This window comes from Dendrobates tinctorius, unplaced genomic scaffold (genome assembly GCF_039654945.1).
Source record: "Dendrobates tinctorius isolate UK_male_01 unplaced genomic scaffold, ASM3965494v1 ptg000054l, whole genome shotgun sequence".
In the NCBI taxonomy this organism is placed as follows: Eukaryota; Metazoa; Chordata; class Amphibia; order Anura; family Dendrobatidae; genus Dendrobates; species Dendrobates tinctorius.
In genome coordinates this window covers 6,868,237-6,884,728 of record NW_027361722.1, presented here as the reverse complement: position 1 = coordinate 6,884,728, position 16,492 = coordinate 6,868,237, and the positions used below count along the sequence as shown (strand labels likewise).

Sequence of the window (16,492 nt, the reverse complement as noted above, 5' to 3'; positions counted from 1 at the left end):
TTTGTGATGCATCAGTGATCTCTCCAGCGATATCCCCATGTGTGATGGGGATCAGCGACCGCCCCCCCTCCCCGCCAGGTATCGCAGAGCGTGCAGGATCGTCCTGGGCCATTTTTTGATCGTTGGTCTCCTGCTGGCCAGCGCGCATCGCTGCGTGTGGCAGCGAGAGACCAGCGATCAGCGACGCTGGACGCTGATTTCCAATGTAAACATCGGGTAACTAAGAGCTGCACGGCTCTTGGATTCCCGCTGTTTACCCTAGATACCAGCGCACGCTGGCATCTAGGGTAAACAGCGGGCATCCAAGAGCCATGGCTCTTAGTTACCCGATGTTTACGTTGGATACCAGAGTGCAAGCTGGCATCTAGGGTAAACAGCGGGTATCCAAGACCCGCGCGGCTCTTAGATACCTGCTGTTTACATTGGAAACCAGCTTGCTCGCTGGTCCTGATCACTGGAGGGGCTGTCTATGTGACAGCTCACCAGCGCTCAGCCTAACGATGTCCCAGCGATCCCATCCATGTCGAATCATTGGTGGGATCGCTGGGACATCGCTATGTGTAACGGGGCCTTTACTGTATTGGGTGGTCCGGTGGGGGTCATAAAACCAGCACATCTCCTTCCATAGAGTTGATGAGGGTGTTGATTGCGGCCTGTAGATTGCTGCTCCTCTCCTCTTCAGTGTGCAAAGTTGCTGGATATTGACAGGAACTTAAACATGCTGTCATATAGCTCGATCCAGAGCATCGCAGACATGCTCAATGGGCGACATGTCCGGTAAGTATGCTGCCATGCAAGAACTGGGATGTTTTCAGCTTCCAGGAATTGTGCACAGATCCTTGCAACATAGCGCCGTGCATTATCATGCTACAACATGGAGCCATGCATTATCATGCTGCACCATGTGCTGATGGTCGTGGATGAATGGCACAACAATGTGCCACAGAATCTCTTTATAGTATCTCTGTGCATTCACAATGGCATAAAAAATGCACCTGTGTTCATTGTCCATACATACGCCTACCCTTACCATTACCTCACCACCACCATGGGCCACTCCATTCACAACATAGACATCAGCAAACCGCTCACCCACACAATGCCACAAGGCGGAAGGTTGGAGGAGGTCCTCAAGAACGTGAAAACCCAAAGTTATGATGTGACGACACAGCATTTAATCTTAATTATGCCATCTTTTTTCAGTATAACCGAAGATATAGGCTATTGTCTGAACGTTGACTATTGAATTTATGTGTTTTTATTTGGTGGGTCAAGAAACACAGACTGTTGTCATATGAGTCTAAACATTGACTATTGAAATTGATGTTTGTGAATTGTTGCATGGCTGCTGTTTACCTCTTATATCAGCTCCTACAGGTTATCTTTGCTATCTTTGGCGACAGGAATGCAAGGTTATTGAACAATCGATGTTTGCCAATATGTTGATTGCCCTTTGTATAAGCCCATGTAGTTTGTTGACCTGCAAAACAGTGAAGGAAAAACTATGCAGATTGATTAAATACTCAAACAATAAGAATTAATCTCATCCCACCTCCCCCCTGACCTGTGGATGATGACATGAACCACAAATGTAGGTATAAAAAGGATTTTTATCCTTCTGCAACAGAGAGAGACTTTACAGAACAAAAGCCAAGACACCACGACTCCATCAAGAGGATTACAGATTTGACACTCAACAGGATGCCAGTTTTGGGGACCATGGCCCTCGCTGGAACAATACAGATCTGATCTTTTGACCATCACTGAACCCATGCAGATTTTTGGGGAAGCCAGGTTGGGACTCTCTGGTCACCTAGCGCCATGGATATGTAGGGTTCGAGCAGGCTCACAGGATGCAGTGACGAGACACGAGACTGAATGTGGGGTGAAATATACTTTTATAAGTTTAAAGCCGCAAGGGCTAAACTGCTTCGATGAAACAAAAGGGGAAACACCTATTTGTCCTCGCAGGGACTCGTAAAACAAACATTCAAAACAAAAAGGGTCCTTATACTCTATAATGCACTTAGCCTCCCGGGCGTCGCTCGAGTCCACGAACACTCAGGGATTGCAGATGTGGCTGCCTTGTAATCCAAGATTTCACGGAAGGACTTGGGCTCGTCCGGCCCTGAAGAAACCAAAACGGTGGGGCGCAGCAGGCCCTGAAGGAACCGGAACGATGGGGCGCAGCAGGCCCTGAAGAGACTGGACGGTGGGGCGCAACGGGCCCTGAAGAAACCGGAACGTTGGGGCGCAACAGGCCCTGAAGAAACTGGTCGGTGGGGCGCAACGGGCCCTGAAGAAACCAGTACGATGGGGCGCAACAGGCCCTGAAGAAACTGAACGGTGGGGCGCAATGGGCCCTGAAGAAGCTGCAATGGTGGGGCGCAATAGGCCCTGAAGGAACTGTTCGGGGGGATTAATCTCCCAGGCGTCCGTTTAAAGGCGCTCGTCCCCCAGCCAGGTCATGACGCAGTCCAAAAACATAAAATCTTAACAAACTCTGCTCAGTGTCCCCTCAGTAAGCGGGACAGGGGCTCTGCGGCCGCCTATAGCGAGGTGGCGTCCCCTGATGTCGGTAATGACGGGGTCGCAGCTGTGGGAGAAGACAGGGGGGCAGTGTCCTGGCCACTATACCGGATTGCTGTCTCGTCGCAGCGGTTGCCTGAGATCCCGGTCCTGTCACAGCACGGAGGGAATCAGCGGGCATCAATTTATCTGTATGTATCCGGGGAGGGACTCCCGGGAAGAGTCTCTTATGCGCCGCTCTTCGGACAGCCTCAAATTTTCCTTTGACAGTCTCCTGCCTGTCTCTCTTCCCCACACCGTCAGTTGCCACAGTCCTCCCCCTGCCACACGGCTCTCTCTCTCCTGTCAGGCTCTCTTCCAACTGCCACCTCAGCGCGTCCCCTGCTCCTTTTACCCTCGCCCCGCCCCCTGTTGCCCTGACAACTTCAGTCGCATGTCTCCCTTTGTAATCCCCCTGATGTGGTTTCTTCAACAACCCTGATGGCGGTCCCCCTGGTTCTAGCCCAATCACTGTATGGGGGTCCTCCTCCCCACAGATACATTTTGGAAAGCCAGGTTGGTATCCTCCAGTCACCTGGCCCTATGGAAACACTTGGAGAAGTCAGATGGGGGATCCTCCAGTCACCTGGCCCTAGGGAGACGTTTGGAGAAGTCAGGTGGGGGATCCTCCGGTCACCTGGCCCTATGGAGACGTTTGGAGAAGTCAGGTTGGGACCCTCCGGTCATCTGGCACGTTCCTCAATAAACTGTCCGCTTCCTAAGCTTGTTGTTACCTCCTCTCTGTGGGTGCCCGCCAAAAGCAGGGTGCCACTGGTAGGGGTAGTCGGCCCAGGAAGCCCCGAACTCGCAGATGCTCTAATCCCGGTCAGCGGAAGAGTGATCTCTTTAATTATGCACCATCTTGGGTATTTTGCTTGGACTATTCTATATGTTATTGTCTATTGGTGGTTCAATAAAGTTTTTCCACACTGTGTTACCCTCACCCTGTGTTGCCTGAATAGTATTATGCCCACGGGGAAGGAGTACGGGTGTTCAGTGGGTTGAGCCCTGGTCCATGCGGTCTTTCTTAAGATAGCTGGGCCAGCAGACAAGAGCACCCACTGACCCTGATGTCTCCAGACATGCCTCCACCTTATATTTGGCCCTGACTAAGAAAAACCCTAAGACCAAATCTATGGAGGGCATTGGTGGACCCATGGTGATCAATGATCATCCAATTTCTGGGGAATGATTGACAAATTGAGAGCAAGTTCATTGTTTCTAACCCATCTCGTTTTTTACTTTAAGACATTGAGATGTTTAATTTAAAGTAAAATTCCTTTCAGACACCTCTCATCTTTTCTTGGCATTTAGTCCTGTATCTACATTGATGAGAAATGTCAATTCTATTAACCGTGTGATGGCTGTAGATATAATTAAAAACAAGAAAAGGGACGACCGGGGACTAAATCTTTCTAAAATAAGGAAGCCGCCTGCTTTGTTTCGTGAGCTCTGAAGTCGGAGCGAAGCCCAGCAGCCTGGCGCCTGGCAAGGAACCAAACTGCCGAAGACACAAATATCTGCACTCGCTGCCTCTCCCCCAGCAGCAACACTTTCTACATTTCTCTAATTAGTGATTTTAATTAGAATTTTGCAGTTTTTTTAGTGCAGTGTGGAGCTGGTAACAGATCTGCCAATGAAGGATGGGAGCAGAAAACTGTTTTTAATAGTTACTGAAGCTTTAATCGATTTAACCTTTTCTCTTCATGTTGTGAAATTCTATTTGTCCAGCATCTGATAGTTTAAGCAAATCCTTCAGCTTTAACATATGGTAAGAGGGGATAAATGTGGAGGGTGCGTAAAAGGTACATATAAGGGGTGCAGAGGCAGTGGACATAGCAGAGCCCTCGAGCCCAAAAAGTCCCTTTGACTCATATCAGTGAACCCAATGTGAACTTGCCAACTTTGTGTGATGGCCTTGGTTAATGATGCTCTTTACATATCACACCTCACTCTACGCACACCTCCCATTCAGTTTTCTGCTCTATGACCCTTCCACTGCTTCCCGCCTCCTTTGATGAAGCATCCCAGTATTGCGCACAAGAAGCAATCCGTTGCTTTCCAGGATGCTTTGTGGAACATTGCAAATTTGCTATTACCTCCAGGGGTCTGGGATGTCTCCTTTTTCACCAGGAGCCTCCTGGACATTATAGGAACAAGTATGGATTTTGCATTAGGAGGACCTAAGACCTTACCACCTCTGTCTGGTAATTGGCTTAGGGGTCAGGGATAGAGTCTAGAGGGGAAAACGAAGACCAAGCACTTGGTCTAGGGTGTTAATACTGGACTTCATAAAAATAGCTTGTGATCAGACCTTAGATAAAAAGAGAGGTCCTTAAAGCTGGCAACACAACCAGACACCTGTCTTCTATGCATGCCACTGGTTTCCTTTCAAATGGGTTTCCTACTGTTACGTGCTACAGAACCACTCAGCACCCAGAATATGTTGTGCAGTTATATGTATGTATAATAGGTTCTATTTGAGATGCATGTCTCTAATGCATCAATTCACAGGCTGCGCCCCTGGGCAGAGGGGACATGATATTCTCCTTTTGTCCGCCCTCCCCCCACCATCGGCAGGCTCCGGCCACCTGCGGCTTTTGTAATGCATGTCGGGCCTGCCACTTTTCTATTGTCCGGCCCTCTGTATCTGTGTGATATATTCTGTGTCCTGTGAGTAATGTGTTGTCAGACTGGAAATATGTGGAGAAGCAGTGATCTTTTATATGCGCCCATGTAACCAAGGAATTCCAGGCAGTGTCATTCATTCAGACTCCAGCCAACACAGAGCGGACCTCCGAAAACACGGGGTGGTACTGAAAGAGGTACCCCAGCTTGGTAGACCCCGTTACACTGGTGGCAGTGGCGGGATATGATACCCCTTGTACAGGAGGAAAGGAATGAATGGAAAACAACTGCCAGGAGTTAAAGAGGACTACATTAAAAGATCTGGTGGAAGCCCGAGGGTTGATCGCCAGCAACAAAACAAAAGCGGATTTGATAGCAGCCATCATGGAAGATGACAGTGCAGCGCCCCCCAATGTGAACGTGGAGGAGACCGAATTCCAGAGGGAGGTAAAGAACAGATTGGCCTTCTATGGCCCAAACCCTCCGATAAAGATCATACGAGAGGTGATGGCTGATGTGCGTACTGATCTGAAGGAAAAGATGACCGAGCGGACGAGGATAGAGCTAGCCAAGATGGAGATGGCAGCGCGGACCAAAGTGGAGCTGGCCAAGATGGAGATGGCAGAGCGGAGAGAGGAGAGTCAGCGAGCAGGGGGAGCTCTGGCCTTCGACCAGGTACCTTCAACAGTAAGCCACAAAAAGACCCAGTATAATGCCTTCCGACAGTTGGGGGAGGCAGAGGAAGACATTGATGGCTTTCTGCAGGACTTTGAGCGGCAGTGTGCCCTTCATCAAGTGAAGTCGGAGGAACGGGTTCAGATTCTGGCCAGCAAGCTGACAGGCCGGGCAGCGGACGCCTATTGCACGGTACCTGATGAGGACTGTATGGACTATGAGCGGATCAAAGAACTGATCTTGGCCTAGTATGCGCTGACACCAGAGGCCTACCGCCAAAAGTTCCGCGGACTTATAAAACGCGTAACCGATACCCACGCTGAATGGGCCTGTAAATTACGGCGGTCACTGCTACAGTGGGTACAAGGGAGCCAAGCAACCACTAAGGAGGACGTCCTCTAGCTCTTCTTGTTAGAACGATTCTTTAATAGACTAACCCCCGAGACACAGGAATGGCTTCGGGACAGGCGGCCAACAACTCTTGAGGAAGCCGCTCGTCTGGCCGATGAACATCATAATGCCAGGAGGCCGCAGTTGTCCGGATCAAAGATGTTACTAGGGGCCCGCCCATGGACCTGGAGGGCCCCAAACCACCGAAGATTGTAGGGGGACCAGCTAGAAACCCGGCCTACCACAGTCCCCCTGGGGCGCGATGCCACACCTGCCGTCAGCTGGGGAAACTGCAAAGACAATGTCCCAACCGGACTCAGCATACCCAGTGGCCAAAGGCGGGAACAGCTACCTTCAGCCGGGCTGCTGTACACTGCTACCAAGGCGAAGCTGACCCGGCATTAGGGGCTACGACTAACCAAGGTGTGGATGAGATGGAGGAAGTGCTGCATGAAGTAGACCCCATGCAGGCAGCCCGGGCAGATAGTCGACAACAGCATCGACAGGTCGTGTGGGTTAATGGGAAACGTATGCAGGGACTAAGAGATTCCGGAGCAACTTTGACCCTTGTGAAGCCTCATCTCGTCCGGGACCAAGAGAAGACGGACCGGACAGTGGCAGTCCGTGTAGCAGGGGGAGCCATACATCGACTGCCCACTGCCAGGATTCACCTGAACTGGGGAGTCGGGGATGGCCTTGTTGAGGTCGGCTTGATGGAGGATCTGCCTGCAGACGTCTTGCTGGGAAATGACTTGGGGCCCATGTTGTCTGCATTCTCGGTGGTCCCTCTGGCTGAGACATATCCTGTGACCACCCGGAGACAAGCTCGAGCTGCGGAGGCGGAATCACACTCAGAGGAGGCCCAGGTAAGACATCCCAGCCCTACACGTATTCCCATAGCCAGACACATTTCTTGGGCCACCCCAGATGAATTTAAGAGGGAGTTACTTGAGGATCCTTCATTAGCGGGATATCGTGGGAAGGCACAGGAGGGGAGAGGGGTACTGGAAGGGGAACAGTTTGTAAGGAAGCAGGGACTCCTCTACTGGATCACAGAGCAGCACCACACAGGGACAAGCCCCACTATAAAACGACAGCTGGTAGTTCCCAAGAAGTATAGGCAGGAGCTACTGGGAATCTCTCATGACATACCCTTAGCCAGGCACTTTGGCGTCAGTCGCACAAGGCATCGTCTGACACAAAACTTCTTTTGGCCGGGGGTAACCTATGATGTTCATCAGTACTGCCAGACCTGTGACAGTTGCCAGCGCATTGGCAAGAGGGGGGATCGATACAAGGAAAAATTACGCCCCCTCCCCATTGTGGAGGAACCATTTAGCCGAGTAGCGGTCGATCTGATAGGGCCGTTAGCCAAACCCAGTCCGTCAGGGAAAAAGTATATATTGACAGTGGTAGATTATGCTACACGGTATCCAGAGGCGGTTGCGTTACCTAACATAGTGGCAGAGACGGTGGCGGACACCCTGCTCCAGGTGTTCTCACAGGTTGGATTTCCCCGGAAGATTATCTCGGACCAGGGTACCCAGTTGACAGCAGAGGTGACCAACCAACTGTGGAAGCTGTGCGGCGTAAAGTCCATTAGAAGCGCCCCATACCACCCACAAACCAATGGGTTGTGTGAACGCTTTAACGGGACATTAAAACAGCTCATTGGGACTTTTACCAGGACATACAGGGACTGGGAGAAATTCTTGCCACACCTCCTGTTTGCCTATCGGGAGGTGCCCCAAGAATCCATGGGGTTCTCCCCGTTCGAGCTGGTATACGGGAGACGGGTAAGGGGACCCCTAAACTTAGTGCTGGAACACAGGGAAGGGGAGGGCCTCATAGAAGGGGTACCTATTGTACCCTATGTGCTGGAATTCCGGGACCGCCTACAGGAGCTGACTCAGGCTGTACGTGAGAACATGCAGGCGACCCAGCGGCGCCAGCGCATATGGTACGATCGGAGGGCCAGAGAGCGCACTTTGGAAATAGGACTGAAGGTCCTGGTGTTAGAGCCCACTAAGCAGAATAAGTTTTAAGCTACATGGCAGGGGCCCTACCAGGTAGTGGGGAAAATAGCCGACACAACCTATAATGTCGCCGATTGTGACGACCCCATGGTTATCCGCATGTTCCCCGTGAATATGCTGAAGCCCTACCGGGAGCGCCCTGAAGAGGTAGTGGCTATCTGTGCACCTGAAGCAGAGGATTTAGCCGGACTTCCCTTGCCAGATGTCTTAGGGGAAAGGACTCAGTCTAAAACATGGGACCAGGTACACTTGGGTGAAGACCTAGGCCCCCAGGAGAGATAGCAGGCGGAGGAGTAGTTGAGGCAGTGACAGAGGATGTTTTTGGGGAGACCAGGGTACACCCGCCTGGCACAACACAAGGTTGAGACCCAGGATCAGACCCCTCTGCGACGAAACCCCTTCCGCGTCCCTGAGTCTGTACGAGAGGGGATGCGACAAGAGATATAAGAGATGCTGCGTTTAGGGGTCATTGAAGAGTCAGATAGTCACTGGACATCCCCCGTAGTGTTAGTGCCCAAGAAGGATGGGACTACACGGTTTTGTGTAGACTATCGCAGGCTCAATGAGAAAACAGTGACGGATGCATACTTCATGCCGCGTGTGGATGAGTTGTTAGAACGGCTAGCAGGGGCAAAGTATGTGACCACCATCGATCTATGCAAAGGCTACTGGCAGATTCCCCTTAGTCCTGATGCTATTCCCAAGTCGGCATTTGTCACCCCGTTCGGCTTATTCCAGTTTCGAGTTATGCCATTCGGGATGAAGAATGCCCCGGCGACTTTCCAAAGGACTATGCTTGTGCCTACCTGGACGACATCGCCATCTAAAGTGCGACATGGGAAGAGCATCTAAATCACCTAGAGACAGTATTGGACAGGATCCACCAGGCCGGAATCACCCTGAACCCAAACAAGTGTCACGTGGGCAAAGCAGAGGTTCAGTATTTAGGGCATTGGGTGGGAAGTGGGAAACAGCGACCAGAACCAGCCAAGATTGAGGCCATAGCCAAATGGCCCATCCCACGCACTAAAACCCAGGTCATGGCGTTTCTAGGGACAGCGGGGTATTACAGGAAATTCGTTCCCAATTACAGCAGCGTAGCCAAGCCCCTCACTGATCTGACCCGTAAGAACCAACCCTGCCAGGTAACCTGGACCTCAGAGTGTGAGGAAGCCTTCCACCAACTAAAGGACGCCCTCACCAATACCCCTGTATTGGCCGCACCCGATCCAACTAAACGTTTCCTTGTTCACACAGACGCTTCTATGTTTGGATTGGGGGCAGTACTGAGCCAAGTCGGGCCGGACCGCCAAGAACACCCGGTAGCTTACCTGAGTCGGAAACTACTGCCCCGTGAAGTAAGCTATGCGGCCATCGAGAAGGAGTGCCTGGCGGTAGTATGGGCACTCAAGAAGTTGCAACCATATTTGTATGGACGACAGTTTTCCCTCCTAACGGACCATAATCCCCTAGTCTGGCTTAATCGGGTCTCCGGAGACAATGCCAGATTGCTGCGGTGGAGTTTAGCCCTACAACCACTGAACTTCATCATCCACCACAGACCCGGCAAACAAAACGGTAACGCCGATGGACTAAGTTGACAAACGGAACTTGTACCAACCCCATAAACTTCGGTCATCCCCAAACCGTTCTGTTGAGGATCAGACTGTGTATGCCGATCGCGTCGCTGAAAAGGGGAGCCGTGTTATGTGCTACAGAACCACTCAGCACCCAGAATATGTTGTGCAGTTATATGTGTGTATAATAGGTTCTATGTGAGATGCATGTCCCTAATACATCAGTTCACAGGCTGCGCCCCTGGGCAGAGGGAGCACGATACTCTCCTATTGTCCGCCCTCCCCCCACCTTTGTAATTTCCACAGTAAACATCGGCAGGCTCCGGCCACCTGCGGCTTTTGTAATGCATGTCTGGCCTGCCGCTTTTCTATTGGCCGGCCCTCTCTATCTGTGTGATATATTCTGTGTCCTGTGAGTAAAGTGTTGTCATACTGGAAATACGTGGAGAAGCAGTGATCTTTTATATGCGCCCATGTAACCAAGGAATTCCAGCCAGCATCATTCATTCAGACTCCAGCCAACGCAGAGCGGACCTCCAAAAACACGGGGTGGTACTGAAAGAGGTACCCCAGCTTGGTAGACCCCGTTACACCTACCAATGTGGAGTGGGAGAAAATTAAAGAATTGTCATAGGATACGCATAGCTGTCATAAGTAGATAAGGCAGTCACTATGTGGCTCCTTATTTTTAACAATTGACCAATGTGTTTGTCATGGAGATCTCCAAGGTTTCTTACATTTCTCAGTCCAGTATATTGTATACTATCATAGAGATGCATAAGCTTAATTCTCTATTATTTGCCATTTGATGCCATGCTACCTTCTGACCCAAGTGTCCAGAGTTTATTCCATATTTATAGCTGATGCTTAAAGCTTATTAAAGGTGTTGTTGTGGCACCCAAGAGGGTTCAGTCGCCACAGAGGTACTGCACCTCCTCCTGAAGTGTGGTGCCCCACCATCCAGGTAAGGTGGAGACACCTGACCACACTCCAACACCTGCTTCCCACACAACATAGTAGTGTAGCAAAGCACCTATGGTGACTCCCTGCTTGGAACACGAAGAGTGCTGGGAGGTGGGTGGAGCTTAGTCTGCACCAAAAGAGTGGGAAGATATTAGGACTAGGTCAGTCTGTGAGAGAAGATCCCCTGAGTGGGATGGATGGAAGGAAGTGCTGCAGCAGACCTCAGTGACCTGGGTCTGCTGGCACAGGAAAGAGATATTAAGAAAGCCTAATTCTCCATAAGCAAGTAAGATTAGAACGGAATGTAAGGAGAAGAAGAGAATTAAGGACTAGGGTTAGAGCAGGGTCCTTCCTCAAGTTCTAAGCGCATGGCCGGGGTCCGGTCCCCGAGGTTGTATGGATACTAATGGTCCTGCAGCAGACACCGGAGGAATAGAAGTTGTCACCACTTTATTCCCACACAAGACTTGGGGGCACAACAGCAACTCGGATAGTGAGCCGGGACTCAGTAGCAAGGAGTCCCCGAAGCAGGCTACAGCTGTCTGCCGTACAAGTAGAGTTCTAAAAACATCAGAAAGGAGGCACCCCAGTGAAACTCAGTACTCTATTGCACTGCGAACGCTAAGGAGGGAGACGTTCAGGAAAGGCACATTTTGGCGGCGTGTTGGAACGGAGTACTTCATCTTTCCTGGAAGTTGGCTGAGCGATGCGGGCACCTGTACGCACAACAGACTGTGAGTAAAGCTTTGGAACTACATGCCCTGGTGTCCTCCACTTATTCTTGCGCCAACACACTCAGCACTGCTACATCGCTGTGCCTGTCACTGCACAATCCACGTCTCCCCCTTACCGTCACTTCACCTACTCTGCCCTGGGACTACAGCCCTACCTGTGGAGGGCTACACCATGATTGCTGCACTATACCATCTGTCCCAGAGGATCTGCTTGCAGCCTTGGCTTAACATCTCCCTTTCCGAACACCACAGGTGGCGTCACCACTCATTTATTCACAAACTTTAATCATCACCCACAAGCTCAACATTCCCCTTTTACAATGGACGCCCAGGGCCATGGACCGGGTCACTGCCACTGTGACAACTCCCATTGAAACCAACGGGCCCGACTCCGAGTACCCCACCAGCCCTGGGAGGGCGATCCATTGTCATGTGGCAGCTCCTTTCTCGATTATGGTAGAGCCACTTCTTACTATCTTCATTGCTGTCTTATGTCAATAAGGCAGAGGGGACAATACCCAGGGGGCAAGAAGTCTGCCAGCCATTGACTACCACAATGGACCTGTCTTCTTTTAACATGAAGGTGGTAATAGGCTCACATGCAGCCTGGTATGCATCCATGATGACGGTCAATTTTTTCACAATTTTTCCATCAACCTACATGACCTTACATTTTCTTGATTTGTTCTTACATGACTCTTCTTTCATTGAGCCCCTGTGCCCCAAAACGCAAAGGAACCACTACTGTCTATAAGGTAGGACTTAATTACAGGCAGATGGGCAACTAGAGAGCCATGAATGAGGTGGTCTATGGCTACCAACCTCCTATCATCTAACAAGGGGTCAGACCTAATCTTGTGATGGTGGGTTTTGGTCACCAGAACCCCCACATCCCATGTCTTATATAATATATCCTCATGTCACCCCTTTAATACCCGCTGATCCCATCCAACAGTGGAACAGATCACTGGAACGTCTGCTTTATCTCCATTTGAGCCTTTAGACAGTAAGTAAAGAAAAAATATAAAGCTGCGATCGGCTGATGGCGGAGAAGAATCTATTTTGTGTGTTTCCGTTGTCACCATGAACCAGATAATATCCATTTCTTTCGCCGCAATGAAATATGGTTCTGAGATGAAGAAAAACACGACCGGAGAGGGAGAAAGAAAATATTTCAGCTGATAAACTTTAGACTTCATTGGGATGTGATGTGAGCATGCGACTTTCCCCGGCTGCAGAATAAAAAGTCCTACTAGGAAAGATGAGCGAATCTGCCAAATCCAAATTCAGCAGATTCGCTCAAATTCGGCCAGAAAATTCAACTTGCATCAAATGTATTCGATGAGAATCAAATGAGACCCGATGGCTGTTAAAAAAGCAATTTATTATGTTTGGAGGTTTCAGGACCCCAAAAGCCTAAAAAAACACATGGGCCATGAAGGGGTAAAAAACAGTAAAATGCACTAATCTTGCCCCTCACCTGCCCGTGGCGCCGCAGCTACAGCCAGTCCTCCTTTGGATTTTCAAGGCATCCGTCCTCCTCTAGCCTCCTCTTCACTCTCCGCCAGTGCTTCCGGTGTCTGCTGAGCATCGATGCACGTTCTGACGTCATGATATGGGTCGGCGTACATCATTATGTCACCCATCAATGCTCAGCCAGCGTTGAACGTGCTGATCAAGATTGAAGAGGAGTCCAGCACCGAAGACCCCTTCACAAACCATAAAAATGTGGCTAAATGGCAGCCGTTCACAAAAATTCAGATTCGCTAAAATCTCTATATATTTTGGTGGGAAATTCATAGTTGGAGATATTTTGAGACATACAGTCATATGTTAAAGTTTGGGCACCCCTATTAATGTTAAACTTTTTTCTTTATAACAATTTTGTTTTTTGCAGCAGCTATTTCAGTTTCATATATCTAATAACTGATGGACTCAGTTATATTTCTGGATTCAAATGAGGTTTATTGTACTAACAGGAAATGTGCAATCTGCATTTAAACAAAATTTGACAGGTGCAAAAGTATGGGCACCCTTATCATTTTCTTGATTTGAACACTCCTAACTACTTTTTACTGACTTCCTGAAGCACTAAATTGGTTTTGTAACCTCATTGAGCTTTGAACTTCATAGCCAGGTGTATCAGATCATGAGAAAAGATATTTAAGGTGGCCACTTGCAAGTAGTTCTCCTATTTGATTCTCCTATGAAGAGTGGCATCATGGGCTCCTCAAAACAACTCTCAAATGATCTGAAAACAAAGATTATTCAACATAGCTTTTCAGGGGAAGGATACAAAAAGTTGTCTCAGAGATTTAACCTGTCAGTTTCCGCTGTGAGGAACATAGTAAGGAAATGGAAGAACACAGGTACAATTCTTGTTAAGCCCAGAAGTGGCAGGCCAAGAAAAATATCAGGCAGAGAAGAAGAATGGTGAGAACAGTCAAGGACAATCCACAGACCACCTCCAAAGACCGGCAGCAGCCTCTTGCTGCAGATGGTGTCACTGTGCATTGGTCAACAATACAGCGCACTTTGCACAAGGAGAAGCTGTATGGGAGAGCGATGCGAAAGAAGCCGTTTCTGCAAGCACGCCACAAACAGAGTCGCCTGAGGTCTGCAAAAGCACATGTGGACAAGCCAGTTACATTTTGGAAGAAGGTCCTGTGGACTGATGAAACAAAGATTAAGTTGTTTGGTCATACAAAAAGGCGTTATGCATGGAGGCTAAAAAACACAGCATTCCAAGAAAAACACTTGCTACCCACAGTAAAATTTGGTGGAGGTTCCATCATGCTTTGGGGCTGTGTGGCCAATGCCCGCACCAGGAATCTTGTTAAAGTTGAGGGTCGCATGGATTCAACTCAGTATCAGCAGATTCTTGACAATAATGTGCAAGAATCAGTGACGAAGTTGAAGTTACGCAAGGGATGGATATTTCAGCAAGACAATGATCCAAAACACCGCTCCAAATCTACTCAGGCATTCATGCAGAGGAACAATTACAATGTTCTGGAATGGCCATCCCAGTCCCCAGACCTGAATATCATTGAACATCTGTGGGATGATTTGAAGCGGGCTGTCCATGCTCGGCGACCATCAAACTTAACTGAACTGGAATTGTTTTGTAAACAGGAATGGTCACAAATACCTTCATCCAGGATCCAGGAACTCATTAATAGCTACAGGAAGCGACTAGAGGCTGTTATTTTTGCAAAAGGAGGATCTACGAAATATTAATGTCACTTTTATGTTGAGGTGCCCATACTTTTGCACCGGTCAAATTTTGTTTAAATGCAGATTGAACATTTTCTGTTAGTACAATAAACCTCATTTGAATCCAGAAATATAACTGAGTCCATCAGTTATTAGATATATGAAACTGAAATAGCTGTTGCAAAAACCAAAATTGTTATAAAGAAAAAAGGTTAATATTAATAGGGGTGCCCAAACTTTAACATATGACTGTATATGGAGCAGCTTCGACTTCTGTAGATCATCTGTGATCGGTTGGGCTCATCAGGAGCAAGCATTCCATTCCCCTACAGTGCCACCACAGGTAATATTCAGTATTACATGCCAACCAATGCTTTCTGTGTACTGTACAGAATGCTGGGTCCTTCAGAGCAAAGAGAAGCTCTTTGTAGCCATTCTTCACTCTGGCTAACAGGTGAAGACCCTGAGTAAGATGGTGCACCCTCTATCAGCCCTAAATTCCTTAAGAATCTGTTTTTAATCTTTTAAGGGGGGGGGCGTTGCCTTAGTTGAATTCTTGTGTACAAGTGACATGTAATTTGCCACCCCTAATATGTATATTTTGGTATTTTGCTGTTTTGCATATGGCATTACCTTTTCTTCTGACTGCAGTTCCCCCGGTCCATCGTTGCATCATCCACGGCTACGTGAAACCATCATCTGCAGTACAGAATACAATCCCATGAATGACTTGTCTGACGAATAAAGAACTGCAGACACAATGCACTGCCATGGTAACAACACTCCATGTATTATAGGCGAATTCTACAGCTATTCTCTGGTGATAATGATCGTTCTGCACAGACTTACAGCGTCATGGGAAATGTTACTAGAACAATGGTTAATTATGGCTCCTCCACGTGTGACATGGCGCTTACGATGCTGCATCTGAGACCAAACTAATGGAAGTAGCATGAGGTGTGATAACTATTGCAACGGTGTGTGTAAAATGGTCAGGATGTGGAGATTGTGCAGACACATAGGGTTAAGACACTGACTTGTGGATAGCAGTAGGGAAATCTTAGCGCCACTGCATATACGATTCAGGTGCTTTGCATGGCGGAGCGAGGATTGATATTTGCCATTATTGAATGCAGCGGCATAACTAGAGTCCAATTGGCCCTGCTACAAAGTTTGACCTTTGCCCACATCTGCATGTTTGACAGATGTATGGGCCCTTGTAGCATTCCAGATCCTGTGTAGAAATATGTCTTTGTAATAATATACTCCACCCTGTAATAATGTCCCTGATCGTGGCCCTTTACTAAAATAATGTCACTCATCCTGAGCCCCTTCCTCTAATAATGTCCCCATTGCTGTAATAAAGTTCCCCATCCTGAGCCACCCCCTATAATAATGTCCTCCATCCTGGACCCCATTTAGTATTAATTTTCCCCATCCTGGGCCCCTTCCTGGTATAATGTCCTCTACCTGACCCCTTCCAGGTATTGTGTCCTCCATCCTGGACCCCTTACTGGTATAATGTCTCCCTCTCCTTGTATAATATCCTCCATCATGGGCCCTTCCAGGTATAGTGTCCCCATCCTAGGTCCCTTACTGGTGTAATGTCTCCCTCTCCTGGTGTAATTTCCCTCATCCTGGACCCCTTACTGGTATAATATCCTCCATCCTGAGCTCCTCCCTGTAATGATGTCCCCATCCTGGA

The 16,492-nt window shown here is 48.8% G+C and overlaps 1 long non-coding RNA gene across 2 annotated transcripts in view; it reads right to left on the bottom strand.

Moving 5' to 3' along the window:
- Window positions 1–15,509, bottom strand: part of LOC141091477 (uncharacterized) — a 34,960-nt gene extending 19,451 nt beyond the window's left edge. For both annotated transcript variants that reach the window (XR_012232520.1, XR_012232519.1), the window contains exons 1-2: window positions 15,421–15,509; window positions 1,357–1,480 (exon numbers count right to left, since the gene is read on the bottom strand). This is a non-coding gene — a long non-coding RNA (uncharacterized lncRNA). The remainder of the gene's footprint in view (window positions 1–1,356; window positions 1,481–15,420) is intronic.
- Between the last annotated feature and the right edge of the window lie 983 nt (window positions 15,510–16,492).